At 39.2% G+C, this 15,947-nt stretch overlaps 1 protein-coding gene across 5 annotated transcripts in view; it reads left to right on the top strand.

The window, feature by feature from the left end:
- The window catches only part of aopep (aminopeptidase O (putative)), a 169,497-nt gene that overhangs the window by 152,600 nt on the left and 950 nt on the right, over positions 1-15,947 (top strand). Inside the window, exon 17 of one of the 5 annotated variants that reach the window (XM_078396154.1) lies at positions 10,811-10,906. The exons of the other annotated variants lie outside the window; for them this stretch is intronic. The gene's annotated coding sequence lies outside the window, so the exon portion shown is untranslated. Of the gene's footprint in view, positions 1-10,810; positions 10,907-15,947 lie in introns of those variants that run through there. 5 annotated transcript variants of the gene reach the window in all.

Raw genomic sequence — 15,947 nt, 5'->3', positions numbered from 1 at the left:
ATGACCTTAGATTAACTTGGAAGCCTGTTGCATCCCCAATGTTTATTTTAAGAGTCTGGACTGGATTCAAATTCCAAAACAGAATGCAACATGTAAAAACATACAATCTCACCCAGCCCCGTAGTTCCCTGATTATTAATTAAGGTTGGTAGAGACTTAAACAGGCAGTGGTGTGTAAAACATGAGCCCTGAGCACTTCTTTTAAGAAATTAGTTCAAAATGTGCATTTTTTGAAATCCTGTTATTCAAAGGAAGGGAGAAATATATTAACATTAAGCTATGAACTTGACTGTACCTTTGGGGCCAGTTAATATGAAATCCTTTGTTTAAAAAGTACCCAGATGTAGTAACCCATGGTGACTTTCAATGCCATGAGTGATCCTGTACTTTTGATCTTCAAAGGTTAGTCTAACTTCCTGTTAAATTCATTCAACCATTTAAAAATATTCTCAATGCTTTCAAGCAGGTCGATGCAGAATTGATAAACAGTGTTGGCCCAGAACACTTGGCACTGCAAACTTATTAGAAGGTCGCTATCATTGTGAGAACCACTTCTATTGAAAGTATTTGCAAGCCTTTGCAATTGTCAATGTGAGAAGATTTTCAATTATTTTCCTTCTCATTGCCTAGTTTTGGAAAGTGTGTTTTCGGTCTATTGTATATTTAATTTTTAGGCTTTTTTAAATTACAAATGCAACTGATTTTTATTACTTGTTTGAAATATTCCCATTTTACTGATAAATTGTGCAGGATGACCAGCATTTAAACATCACCACCGTGATTTATCAATCCAGTACCAAGCCACTGGTGAAAGCATAAAGATAAACTCGTCTCAATTGTTTACAGGTCTTTACTGGATTATCTTTATTGAAATTTTTAAATATAGCTTACTAATTTATTCGGTATAGTGAAAATACTTTTCTAAAAACTTTACATTATTTACTGAGAAACTAAATTAAATATATGACATAAATATCTCCTTTCTATCTGATTTCATAAACAGCTTAAAATGTAAAAAAACTGCACATCAGAAGTAAAATATGTTCTCTGTTGCATTCCCCAATTATATGATATTGAAGCATATTGTATTCCGCTTTTCAAATTTGACTCCACCGACCAGCCTTTTCTCTCGAAAATAAAGAAATTGTACATCAAGACATCCAATGTGGTGGTTAGCAACTAAATTATTGCAATATAATACAAAAAACAGTTTCCAGGATATAGGGTACAAGTTACATCGGGTGATACAATCAGTAGAAAAAGAAAGGCAATGTTACGGTGGTCATGGAGATTTCAATATGCAAGTAAACTGGGAAAATCAGGTTGGTACTGGACCCCAAGAAAGGGAATTTGTAGCGTGCCTCCGAGACGGTTTCTTAGAGCAGCTTGTTGTGGAGCCTACCAGGGAAAAGGCAATTCTGGCTTTCGTGTTGTGTAACGAACTGGATTTGGAAAGGGAACTCGATGTAAAGGAACCACTAAGAGGTATCAACCACAATATGATAAGATTTAACTTGAAATTTGAGAGGGAGAAGATGAAATTGGATGTGTCAGTATTACAGCTGAGCTAAGGAGACTACAGAGGCACGAGGGAGAAGCTGGCCAAAGTTGAATGGAAAGGGACCCCAGCAGGGATGACGGTGAAACAGCAATGGTAGGAATTTCTGGCAATAATTCGGAAGATGCAGGATCTTTTCATTCCAAAGAGGAAGAAAGATTCTAGAGGGAGAATGAGGCGACCATGGCTGACAAGGGAAGTCAAGGACGGCATAAAACTAAAATAGAAGGCATATAACATTTATTGATGTTGATGGGAAGCCAGAGGATTGGGAAGCTTTTAAAGAACAACAGAAGGTAACTAAAAAGGCAATACGGGGAGAATAGATGAAATACGAAGGTAAGCTAGCCAATAGTATAGAAGAGGATAGCAAGAGTTTCTTCGGATATATAAAGAGTAAGAAAGAGGCAAGAGCGGTCGTTGGACCGTAGGAAAATGTTGCTGGAGAAGTGAGAATGGGGAATAAAGAAATGGCAGGTAAATTTAATAACCTTTTTGCATCCGTCTTCACAGTGGAAGATACCAGCAATGTGCAATGAGTCAGGGGGTGGAAGTTAGTGGAGTGGCTATTACCAGGGAGAAGGTGCTTAGGAAGCTGAAAGGGTTGAAGGTGAATAAGTCACCTGGATCAAATGGTCTGCACCCTAGGGTTCTGAAAGAGGTGGCTTTAGAGATTGTGGAGACATTGATAGTGACATTTCAAGAATCACTGGAGACAGGAGTGGTTCCAGACAATAAAAAAATTGCCAATATTACCCCGCTGTACAAGAAAGGAGCAAAGCAGAATAGTGAGAACTTTAGGCCGGCTAGTCTGACTTCGGTGGTTGGTAAGATTTTAGAGTCCATTATAAAGGATGAGGTTACAGAGTACTTCAAATTTCATGATAAAATAGCTCAAAGTCAGCATGGTTTTGTGAAGGGGAAATCTTGCCTGACGAATCTGCTGGAATTCTTTGAAGAAGTAAATAATAGGTAACAGGACAGACAAAGGAGGGTCAGTGGATGTTGGTTACCTAGATTTTCAGAAAGTCTTTGATAAGGTGCCATACATGAGGCTGCTAAGGAAGATGAGAGCCCATGGTATCTAAGGGCAGATACTAGCATGGATAGCAGGTTGGCTGGATGGCAGAAGATAAAGAGTGGCAATAACAGGAGGCCTTTTCTGGTTGGCTGCCAGTGACTAGCGGAGTTCCGCTGGGGTCGTTGCTGGGGCCGCTACTCTTCACGTATATTAATGATATATGAGGTTATCCACTTTGGTGGTAAGAATAGGAAGGCAGATTATTATCTGAATGGTGTCAAGTTAGGAAAAGGGGACGTTCAACGAGATCTGGGTGTCCGAGTGCATCAGTCACTGAAAGGAAGCATGCAGGTACAGCAGGCAGTGAAGAAAGCCAATGGAATGTTGGCCTTCATAACAAGAGGAGTTGAGTATAGGAGCAAAGAAGTCCTTCTGCAGTTGTACAGGGCCCTAGTGAGACCGCACCTGGAGTACTGTGTGCAGTTTTGGTCTCCAAATTTGAGGAAGGATATTCTTGCTTTTGAGGGCGTGCAGCGTAGGTTCACTAGGTTAATTCCCGGAATGGCGGGACTGTCATATGTTGAAAGACTGGAGCGACTAGGCTTGTATACACTGGAATTTAGAAGGATGAGAGGGGATCTTATCGAAACATATAAGATTATTAAGGGGTTGGACACGTTAGAGGCAGGAAACAAGTTCCCAATGTTGGGGGAGTCCAGATCCAGGGGCCACAGTTTAAGAATAAGGGGTAGGCCATTTAGAACGGAGATGAGGAAAAACTTTTTCAGTCAGAGCGTTGTAAATCTGTGGAATTCTCTGCCTCAGAAGGCAGTGGAGGCCAATTCTCTGAATGCATTCAAGAGAGAACTAGATAGAGCTCTTAAGGATAGCGGAGTCAGGGGGTATGTGGAGAAGGCAGGAACGGGGTACTGATTGAGAATGATCAGCCATGATCACATTGAATGGTGGTGCTGGCTCGAAGGGCCGAATGGCCTACTCCTGCACCTATTGTCTATTGTCTAAAGTAGGGACTCTGCAGAAAGACTTGGACAGGTTGGGAGAGGGGACATGGAATATAGTGTAGCAAAGAGTGGTGTCATGCATTTTGGTAGTCGGAATAAAGGCATAGACTATTTTCTAAATGGGGAGAGAATCCAGAAATTGGAACTGCAAAGGGACTTGGGAATGCTGGTGCAGGATTCCCAATAAGTTAATTTGCAAGTCAAATCGGTAGTAAGGAAGGCAAACGCACTGATAGCATTTATTTCAAGAGGGCTACAATAGAAAAACAGTGATGTAATGCCTATAAGGCACTGGCCAGGCTGCCTTTGGAGTATTGTGAGCGATTATAGGCACTATATCTGAGGAAGGATTTGCTGGCTCTGCAGAGGGTCCAGAGGAGGTTTACTAGAATGTTTCCAGGATTTAGTGGGTTAACATATGATGAGTGTTTGACAGCACTGGGCCTGTACTCGTTGGAGTTTAGAAGTTTAAGGGGGGACCTCATTGAACCTTACTGATTAGTGAAAGGTTTGGATAGAATGGATGTGGAGATGATGTTTCCATTAGTGGGAGAGTCTAGGACTAGAGATCATAGCCTCAGAACTAAAGAGCGTTCCTTTAGGAAGGAGACAAGGAGGAATTTCTTTAGTGAGAGGATGGTGAATCTATGGAATTATTTGCCATTGAAGGCTATGGAGGCAAAGTTAATGGATATTTTTAAAGCATAGATAAATGCTTGATTAGTACGGGTGTCGGGGATCATGGGGAGAAGGCAGGAGAATGGGGTTAGGAGGGAGAGATAGATCAGTCATGATTGAGTGGTGGTGCAGACTTGTTGGGCTGAATGACCTAATTCTGCTCCTATCACTTATGACCTAAAACATCAGGACAGGGAGACAGTACTGTTAGGGTTGGGAGCCGCTCATTTTATTTTCGATAACAACTTTCCACACTCACTATAGAGTAACCTTTTTTTTCTGATATTTTGATATTGCTGTTCAATATATTGCCTTAGAATACTAATGAATTCACGGTTTAACTATTTTTGTGATGATTAACCTGTGGTAAAACAGATTGGGCCTAACAGATGAGGGGAAAATGGTGATCAAAGGTGGTAAATATTTTTAATTTTTTGAAGTGTTATATTTTAGATGTAATGGTTTAATACTGTAATATACACAATTCCTGATATCATTGCCTCTATGTTTCAACTTTATTGGTTTTGATATGTCGAGAGTGGCTTTCATTTCTAAAGCTTTGGATCATGTTACTATGTACTTACAATCACATATTAAACACATGTCAAGTTGAGTTTATTATCATATGCACAAATGCAGTGATCTGGGAATCTGTGGAGGGATTGGACAGTTAGCATTTAAATTCAGATCCTCCTTCAGACCACTTGGATAAGTTTCAATTTAGTTTTTTGTCATGTGTACCGAGGTATAGAAAAGCATTTTGTTGCGTGCTAACCAGTCAGCAGAAAGACAATACATGATTACAATCAATCCATTTACAGTGTATAGATACGTGATAAGGGAAGAAAGTTTAGTGCAAGTTAAAGCCAGCAAAATCCGATCAAGAATAGTCCATGGGACATCAAAGAGGTAGGTAGGAGTTCAGCACTGCTCCCTGGTTGTGGTAGGATGATTCAGTTGCCTGATAACAACTGAGAAGAAACTTGCTGAATCTGGTGGTGTTTACACTTCTATATCTTTTGCCTGATGGGAGAGGAGAGAAGAGGGAGTGGCCAGGGTGCAGCTCATCCCTGATTATGCTGCTGGGCTTGCCGAGGCAATGGGAGGTATAAATGGAATCAATAGAAGGGAGGTTGGTTTGTGTGATGGTCTGGGCTGCGTCCACAATCCGCTGTAATTTCGTACGGTGCTGGGAGGAGCTGTTCCCAAGCCAAGGTGTGATACATCCTGATAAAATGCTTTCTACAGCGCACCTGTAGATGGTGAGAGTTGTAGGGGACATGCTAAACTTCCTAAGCCTTCTCAGGAAGTAGAGGCATTGGCGTGCCTTCTTGGTCGTTGCTTCAATGTGGGTGGTCCAGGAGAAGTTGGTGATAATATTGACCCTGAGGAATTTGAAGTTTTTGACCATCTCTACTTCGGCACCGTCAATGCAAACTGGGGTGTGTGTACCGCTTCTCTTCCAGAAGTCGATCAGTATCTCCTTTGTCTTGCTAAAATTGAGGGAAACGTAGTTGTCTCTACACCAGGATATCAGGTTCTCAATCTCCTTTCTATACTTTGTCTCATCATTATCATACTGGCGGTGTCGTCTGCAAATTTGAAAATTGAATTCGATTTGTACATGGCAGCACATTCGTGGGTGTACAAGGAGTAAAGAAGGGGGCTGAGAATGCATCCTTGCGGAGCACCAGTGTTGAGGATTATCGTGGAGGATGGTTTGTCCCCTATCCTCACTGATTGGGGTCTGTTGGTCAGGAAGTCGAGGATCCAGTTGCCAGAGGTGAGATGCAGAGAGATTCGTTTTTAAAAAAGAGAGCTGTGAGAATGGCAATGTGTTGAAACTGAACACAAAGGTTTATAACATTCAGGCTTGAGATCATGGGACAGTTAATTCTGCATTTTATGTGTCTTGTGGTTATGTGATTTTAACGTACTCAAACCTGATAGACCCAGGATCAGGGATGAATAGGATGATTGAGCAAAAAATGCACCAGTACTGCTGTCAAACTAAGTAAACTCCAATAATTTGCTCCCCATGGATTCAGAAATTGTAATGGGTTGGCATCTGGCATGCCAGGAAATGTTCTCTGTGCTCCACTTCCATTCTCTGTGGCTTCTGCGCTCATCCTCTCATTCCACCCACGAGCACCACAGTTCATACAGTTCTCTCCCGGTTACCGGGACCTTGGTTCTCGTGATATCAGTGAAAATCTGGTTCCCACAATCCCTTTATACTTGAGCAAAACACTTACATTTTGTGCAAAATGCTGCCTAACCTGATGTTTTTTCGGACAGATGCTGCCCAACCTGATGTTTTTTAAAATTTTGTTTATTATTGTCATGTGTACCAAGGTACAGTGAAAAGCTTTTGTGTGCTACCAGTCGAAGAAAAAACTATGCACGATTACAATCGAGCCATCCATGGTGTACAGATAAAGTGTACAACATTTAGTTCAAGATAAACTCCAGTTGATGATAGTTCAAAGATCTTCAATGAAGTAGATGCGTGGACAGGACTGCACTAGCTGATGAGAGAACCGTTCAGTTATCTGATTACAGCTGGGAAGAAACTGTCCCTGACTGGAGGTATGCATTTTCACACTTCTGTACCTCTTTCCTGATGGGAGAGGGGAGAAGAGGGAGTGACTGGTCCTTGAATATGCTGGTGGCCTTGCCAAGGCAGCATGATGTGTAGATGGAGTCAATGGAAGGAAGGTTAGTTTGCGTGATCGTCCAGGCTATGTCCACAACTCTCTGTAATTTCTTGTAGTCTTGGATGGAGCTGTTCCCAAACCACACTGATGTAATGCTTTCTACGGCGCATCTGTAGACGTTGGTGAGGGTTGTTGGGGACATGCCAAACTTCCTAAACCTTCTAAGAAAGTAGAGGGGTTGATGGGCTTTCTTGGCCAGTAAAGTTCCTCCAGTTCTTTATGTTTTGCCCAAGATTCCAGCAGCTGCAGTTCCTCATGTCCCTTTAAACTTACCTGTTTACTGGAAAAATTATTATAAAAGTGAACTGAAGGTGGGTTAAAGGTATTCATGCAAATAGCATCCAGTAGTCTGGAAAATCTGTCATTGCCAAAGTTTCAGGTGTGCTGAATTTGGGAGTTTGATGGTGTCCCACCTTTTTGTGCATCAAAAACAAAAGAAAAACATAGAAATGTCTAAAATGTCACATAGTAGGGAGTTGCAAGTTTGATCTTCCCACCGTGCTGAGTTTTTAATTCCAGTTGTGCAGTGAGCAAGAAAGTCTGGAGGTGACTTGTTGCATGGCTGCTCTTGCACATCTTCTGGTGATGGGCCAGTTACAGAGGTCTTGGAATGAGATGAATCAAGCCAATCTTGTCTTCACGATTGGTATGTGAACTCTGATCCCGTAATGGGATAGAAATAGAGATTGTGGACTAACTAACTAAAACTCGCCAGTAATCCGATAGACTGTCGACAGTTGGAAAATGTCCTTGATCATTCATTTGTCTCACTTGATGTATTTTCAACCTTTAGTTGTACGATATTTTAAAATGCATTAGAAATACGTTTGGATGTACCCATTGATGTTGCTCAGCTCACAGGAAGTTGTGTGGTATACAAAATGCTATGCTATTTAAAGTACTGTATGTTATTACAGTATTTAAATTTGGCTGATATTTTCAAGTCAAAAAAGTAAATTCCCCTGTTGAAATGTGACATTTCATCCAGAATTCAACTGATATTAAGCAGGGAGTTTCCTCAGACTTTAATTCAAGGGATATTGGCATTGCTGGCAAGATCATGTCTGCTTGTGTGGAGATGATGGTGAAATTGAGTCTTCAATGGCTGCTGCTGAGAGATTTTGCCACAACAAATAGTAAAATATTTCCAAATCAGGATTGTGTGTGATTTGAAGGCCCTGGATGGACGTGGTGCAATTTCCCTCAGTGATATTGTGATACATTTTTTTAACTAAAAAAGTATTTGATATTGGTTTATTATTGTCACTTGTAGAAAACCTGTTTTGCATACTGTCCATACCATACAACTAGTAGTACAATCAGTAATACAAATGAGAGATCTGGTTAAGTCTGGGAGGGAAGAAGCTTTTCTTGAACCCGGTGGCACTTCCTTTCAAGTTTTTCTCTTTTCCTGGTGGGAGTGGAGAAGAGAGAATGACTGGGTGTGAGTGGTCCATTTATTATGTTGGCTGCTTTCCTGAGGCAGCATGAAGTGTAGAAGGAGTTGGGGGGGGGGTTAGAACTGAGCTGCATTCATAACTGCAATTTCTTGCAGTCTTTGGCAGAGCAGCTGCCATACCAAGCAGGGATGCATCCTGAAAGAATGTGTATCTGTAGAAATAGGCAAGTGTCATTGGAGGTAAGCCAAATTTCCAGTCTTCTGAGGAATTAGTGGCATTAGTGTGCTTTCTTGGCCATATCAAATTGTTGATGATATTTACTTTTAGGAACTTGAAGCTCTCAACCATCCCACCTTGTCACTTTATTTAATTGTGGTGGGCAGAGTTGAAAGCCAAATGGTCTATTTCTCCTTCTAATGCTCTTGTGATAGAGATTTAAGACACCTGACAAAAAGCAACTACAAAGGAATTGGTATAGAAACTGTATTGCCAGACTTTCAGACAGTGAACACTGGATCATGACAGTGTTCCCCCTCCCCCACCACCTTGGATTCCCTCTGATAACTTAAATGTTTGATGTAGCTGAACAAAATACTCACCAATTTCTTTAGTCCATTGTTCCTGGTGTTTCAAGATCATGATCTCCTTCCTAAAATGTGGTATCCTTCATGTTAAACAATATCCATTCAAAGCCTAATATGTGATTTATAAATGTTTAATATTCCTTCCTTCTGTTCTTTTTCTTGATTTATACATTGTCAAGTCAAGTCAATTTTATTTGTATAGCACATTTAAAAACAACCCACATTGACCAAAGTGCTGCAGCATCTGTATATATGTTTTAAACACTCTTGTTAACTTGTCTGTTTTCTAATACTATGTAACTCCATTTTCTTTCCTTTGTGTTCAATGCCACATATTTGCAATGCCACAAATTAAAATGTTTTACTTAAAGGTTATGATTTAAATTGAAGACTAGTATTTGAAACTTGCGGCATTGAGATTCTTAATAAATCAGATTCTAAGCAAGGAGCTCAAAGTATTGACAGTCCAGGAACTAAGCATATTTATATCAAACATTCTGATAAAGGATTGCTTTTAAGTTTTTTGGGGAGAGGAGTAGAGCTATGTATTCATTGTTTGCAGCAAGCAATTGTAATCAAGTCATATTTGGCATGGAGTTGCACATTCTTTGGTGCTTAGTACTGTTTGGGCAATGATGTGAAACCTTATAACATGAAAGTGTTACTAATTGTATTGGAAGAGAATAAAGTTCCAATATTATTTCCATTCCAAATGCCCTTTTAAAATAATGTCACCGGCATGGATTGTGAACACTAAAATTGTGTGAAATCATGTTCATTAATTAATGGTTTAATTGTCCGATGGGTCTGTATACACTGCTGATTCTGACTTTAAATTACTTTTTTTTATAAAGGAAGCAAAAATAGAAGTGAATTACCTGATTCTTTTTGGACAGTATGGTTCTTTTTAGATCTTTAAAATGGAAAATATGAGGATTGCAATTCTGCTTAATTTGAACTTCAAACTGTTGCCTTCAATCTTAATGATAAATGTAAGACCTATTTTCTCATTTAAATTGTGTTTTAGTAAATTTAATAATAATGCACTTATTTATGCAATATTTGTTATCTATGATGGTATTAAGCTGATTATTAGCTTGAAGTATTTTGTTTAGTATATGTCTCTTTCCTGATTTTAAATACAATTGAATTAGATTCATTTCCTATGTATCATTTCCTATCCCATCATGGCTAAATATAATTTCGTTTTGATGAAAATGTATGTAATGCTACCTTGTAGAATAAATTGATTTTGGAATATTATCTCATGTTCAAATATTGATATCTGTTAATTTATGAATAATTAGATAGTTTCTGTTTTAAACTAATTTCAGAACAATAATGCAGTTGGTATGATTGCTTATAGATATGCAGGAAGCAGTACCATTAATGCATTAAGAGGTAGTTTTATTTGATATAATTTAAATTGCTGGGTTCCTAAAAAAGCATAACACTTCCTACAAATAGTTTGTGCATAATGTGTTTAGGATGGGTGGAGGAAGGGAGAATATGCAACTCTCCTTTCATGTTGTGGCTGAGTGGGTTCCTGGCATTCTGATTTGTGTCATGAGATGTTAAAAAAATCACATTGCCAGGGATTACCACATAGTTGCTACCTTCACAACTGTTGTTGAAGCCACCAGTTTTATAATACATCAGTTTAATTTTTTAATTTTTAATGCCTAAGGGTTGTTTTTTGCAATGAAGGAAGAAGTACACCTTCCACAAAATGATCCCCGTGGATTAATTCATCCATCAAGCTTGATCTTTCTGGCAAGGTGCAGAGCTTAGCTGATTGGTGAACAGTGATCTGTTTTGCTTTGTTCACAGTGGCTAAGTTCTGCACCTGAAGAGAAGGAATGATGACCAAGTTGGCATGATTACAGAATACATCATTGAGACTTACTGTGAAATAAATCCATCAGTCTGGTATGATAATTTATTAAGCATAACAACATATGTAGTTATAGTAATAACTATTTGTGCAAATGTCCTCTCGTTTGACCCTGAACCCCAGTCACCTCTTCCTGAAAAGTTTAAGGAATCAGTCATCCCCTGGTAGACACAAAAAGCTGGAGTAACTCAGCGGGACAGGCAGCATCTCTGGAGAGATGTTTCGGGTCAAGACCCTTCCTCACTGGTGATGGACATTGTCATTTAGAATCTGTGGCATTGGTCAAGATGGTCATATGTGAGCAGCATGCCTTTTAGTCAGTCTCTATTACATCAATCCACTCATTTTTGAGGTGGACTCTTCCATCCTATATCATGGTCTGTGAGCTTGGATAACTGTCATTGCTACACTCTTTGTCTACTCCTGTTCAATAGTTTGCTTTTTAAGTCTCCAAGATGCAACATTTGTATCCCAATGAGCATTCCGATGGAAGCTGATTCTGCATCCATTCTCTTTTTATAATTTCTGACCTGTGAAATGTGGTCAACAGATGTACGTACACCCAATAGCCTGTGACTGGCTGTATTTAAATGCAAATACCTGAGCAAGTACACAGTAGACAGGAGTGATATAATTGGTCTGAAGAAGGGTTTCGAATAGGGTCACCTATTCCTTTTCTCCAGAGATGTTGCTTGACCCACTGAGTTACTCCAGCATTTTGTGTCTTATCTTCAGTGTAAACCAGAATCTGCAGTTCCTCCCTACATGTACTCACATGGATTGGCTCATCTAACGAATCATTCCATTAATTGCTGATACCCAAGTGCATTCTCTGGAGAGTAAAGAATGTTGCAACTTATTTCTCATAAAGATAATTAAATTTCAATCTTTATTGAAATTGTCAACCTTAATGTTGAACAGCACATGCTATCAACTGTAGTGCAGGTTGCTACAAAATCCTGATATTCACCTCACTGAAAGCTGAGCATGCCAACACTCCACTATTTTCCAGTTCTTCCCTTGTGTTCTGTGCTCTTGGCTGCAAGGAGGGAACAAATAAGTCTTGAAGATGGCAAAAATGTCATGAGCTCAGCTAGTATTTGGGAAACTGCATGAAATTTGATCAAGATGATTGTAGGTGGGATTAGTTTGGATGGATAAATGAAAAGTTTAACGTTTGCATGATAGAGATGAGAATACATCTGCTTTAAGTATTTGTTCGTGGTGATGTGATGGAGCGTACTTGACAAGAGTGACAGACAGCAAGATTTGGATAAATATCCGAATACATTCATCTTCTTTGACTTGCCCAGTCATTTAAAGCACTTTCTCCACAAAATTCTCTGTTGATCCCATGGCTACCACCAACGACACCTTGGCATTTGTAGCAGGTTTCTGGGGAAAGTTATCCATCTTTAGCTGTGCACTTGCCCATCAGTTAATTGTGGAAGGCATCAATGCAAGTGCACCAGAGCCTTTGTTCATTGGGAACCTTAACTACACTTTGTTTTCTTTTATTTTTAACTACCCTCTCTCCTAATCCTAGTTTTGGATTGGTTCTGAAACATTGGAGTTGAGATTGCATCATTTGGGTCCTTAGCAAACTTCTTGCCAGCCATTGAATGCCAAACCGGCAAGGAAAATGTAAATGAGGCATCTGTTTGTTTATTTTGTTGTTTGACTTTCAGCATCTCGCATATCAGCCCAGTCTGCTCCGATGCGTATCCAAATTAGTATTAAGCTTGTAATATCCCCTCTGTGCAGCATCCCCACTGGCCTTGATGGTCTGTGAAATCAGGAAATTGGGAGTTAGTACCCATGATTCCAGTGGATGCGCTTCTCACATGATGTATTGGGTGGTTATTTCACGGTGAATTAACTTTGCATGCATTTGACACAAACAAATACAGCTATAAAGTAGAGCTGTGTAGGATGGCTGAAAGCAGAGCCACAGAGATTGAAAGGATTTTTAAAAAGTTAATTCTGTACATTGTACAGAAAATGTTTTTTTTTACAATTCCTATAGTATTTTGATAATTTCCTGATTCCATTTCAGATATCCTTCAGTATCCTTTTTCGATTCAGGCCCATCCAAGAAGTGGACCTGATCTCTTGTGCCTACTGAACTGATAACAGTTACAAAATCACACACTGGCTCAGTTCAGCAGGAACAGGAGTTAGGCCCTTAAACTACATTCTGGATGTATTGTGTGCAGTACAGGAAAGCCAACGAAAAAGTAACAATTAACCACCTAGTCTAATTATGTTCCATACTTAATGCGTAAGTTAATTAATGTCTTTAAATGTAGTTCTTGTTCTGAAACTCAAAAAAAATCTATCTTTGAAGTTGGAAGCATAATTTTACAGAATGAGGACCTTTGAGAAGGTAGTGATGTGGCAGCATCTTGAATTGCTGCTGTTCTTCCAGTAATGTTTTTAGGTATTAAATTCCAAAATTCAATTACAATAGTGATGAAAATTGGGGTCTAGATGACCTCATTTGCATGCAGTCCTTTATGAGAGAGCTCAGCGATTTAGTTTTTGAGTAACAATGACAAATAATCAATTTAGCAGTATACAGTTGAGTTGGTCATATGTTATTGTTTTTTCAAAATCTAAATGTATGGTCTTTGAATTTTGGAATTTCATATTTAATATCACTTTTTACTTATCTGTTGCAGCTGGAATGAGGAGGACTGAATTTAACAAATTATTTTCTGTGTTTTAAAGAGCTTTTCGTGGATACAATGCAGATCCATATCTCTAGGTTGTAAGATGCTTGCAATTCAAAGCTGCAGGGTCACCATTCAGATGTATTTGGAGGAGACGGTAACAATATTCAAGCCATGGGGTCTGATTTTTCTTTAAAGTTAGAATTAAGAATAGTTACCTGTGTTACATGTGCATGCAACCCTTAAAAGAAGTGTTAATTTTCTGCTGTTTAACATGCGCGTTGAAATGAATGATCGGTTTCTGACATGGCAGAGAAACAGGAGCTTGGTTTATAGCAATGAAGCGTCTTTCATTGATTCCCTTTATCACTGCTTTTTTGTTGCTGTAAAGTTGACAGATGATGATATGATTGTCACAGCTGGGAACAATTATTTTGGGTACAAGGGGCCAGCTGAATCAGAAACATTGAGGGATTATGTGATTCTGAAAGTAATCAAATGACTGAATGTGAATGTATAATTAAGAGATTATAGAAATTGAGTCTGCTGTATCTGTTGCTACTGGAACCCTTGTGCAAAACAATAGGATCTTTATTGCAAAACCTTAATGGCTACCCGACCATCTAAGAGTACAGTGCTTCTTACTGCAGTGGATCTTTGAATAGAACATCGCAGGAGATTAATACATATATTTGATACTGTTTAATCACTAAGTAATCATTACGAAAATATGCTTCTAACTCCATATCCACTTGTAGCAACCTTGCTGATTGGATCTCGATAACTTGAGTAATAACCCACAAGTATGTTTGCTGCCAAACTACCTTGGCTACATAATCTTCCTCAGGTTAGATAATAGTGATTTGTAAATAGAAAACTATACACTGCTGATCTGAATAAAATACTAAATGAAAATGGTAAGTCCTTTAGTACTCTACAAGGAAATATCAAATTATTTGAATCTTAATGCATTTAGAACTGCTATTTAAGGGCCTGTTGCACTTAGGCGATTTTAAGGCGACTGCCGGCGACTAGGCTGTCGCCGAACGTTCGCCGGGGTGTCGCGGGCATGATCGTAGTGGATCTCGGCGCATCATTGGAGAAATCAAACAGTTTCAAATCTCTCGGCGACAGCTGGCTTGTCGCCAGGCATCGTAGCTTATTGTGGTCGCTGTCGCATGCTGTCCCCAGGTTTGATAGGTTCTCTTAAGATGCATTTAGAAGCACATAATATTAAAATAAGTAAAGTCATTTCAAAATACCATAAAATGCCTGTGTTTAACCAATTTATTTACCGTCAGGACATTTGACGGGTAGATTGGAGGCGACAGTTTGACGGTCAGGTAAGCGTGGGAATTTTCGCGATGTTTTTGGCCTCCGCCATTAAATTTAAGGTGGGCTCCACACCCAGAAACCAGCAATACATCTCCCTTACATTTTCAAAGAATGCCCACAAACTTTTCACAAAAATCCACTTAACCACTTAATGTTTTTTTTTAATACTGCTATTAATAAACTGGAAGTAAATCCAGTTTATTCCTTGTTACAGTAAAGCTTGGTTTTTAAGTAACCCATACAAGGTGTTATAGTTCAAAACTCTCAAGTACTTACCGACTTGTCAGTGATTTCAGCGAAAACCAGGACGCCGGAGAAGCATTGACAGCGTGGTAATTTTTGCGATGTTTCAGAAGACACTGTAATCTCGACCTGACTTGGCATTATCGTGGTCATTGTCGTTGGGTAAAAGAAAAGTTCGGCTATCTGCTACGACTTTGACAGTCGCCGGCAGTCGCCAAAAAAATTGCCTAAGTGGGACAGGCCCTTAACTGTGAATTGGTTATGCTACTGGAGATCAATCAGCATGCCTAAACTGTAGGGTCTAGTGGATTGACAAAGCTTCATACTGGCAACATATTTTAAGTCAAACAAAACTTTTCTTTCTCTGAGGAAATGGAATCGCAATTTAGCACCTCAAGGCACTTGGATCATCTGTATTCTCACTCCAATCATCCTACGTTCATTATTACACTTTAAAATGACGTAATTTAAGATTTTAAAATATTAATTCAGTAGGTAGAACAATCCCAAAGGGCTCGGGAAAGTGCATGTAAATAACTTCCTTAGGCTGTCTCCTGTTTACCACTGTCATTATTTCCTTACACACAAATAGTAGATTTGGCATGAAATATATACCCTTTAAACTCCAGGTAGATCATTTTTTTAGGAAGATTTGAAAATGAGTTGCTGATGGGCTGTAATGAATGTCCTCCTGCTATGCTGCATGGTTCTTGACTCAAGTACCTGCCACTTTCTATCGTTTCCACCTCAAATTTGTACTTGGCTCATGGCATTTCAACATCTTTAGTGCCACTACTTTTCTATTTTTTCTTGATTAGAGTAT

Source organism: Rhinoraja longicauda, chromosome 3 (genome assembly GCF_053455715.1).
Source record: "Rhinoraja longicauda isolate Sanriku21f chromosome 3, sRhiLon1.1, whole genome shotgun sequence".
NCBI lineage: Eukaryota > Metazoa > Chordata > Chondrichthyes > Rajiformes > Arhynchobatidae > Rhinoraja > Rhinoraja longicauda.
The sequence above is the reverse complement of the archived record's forward strand: the minus strand, read 5'-3'. Positions and strand labels throughout refer to the sequence as shown.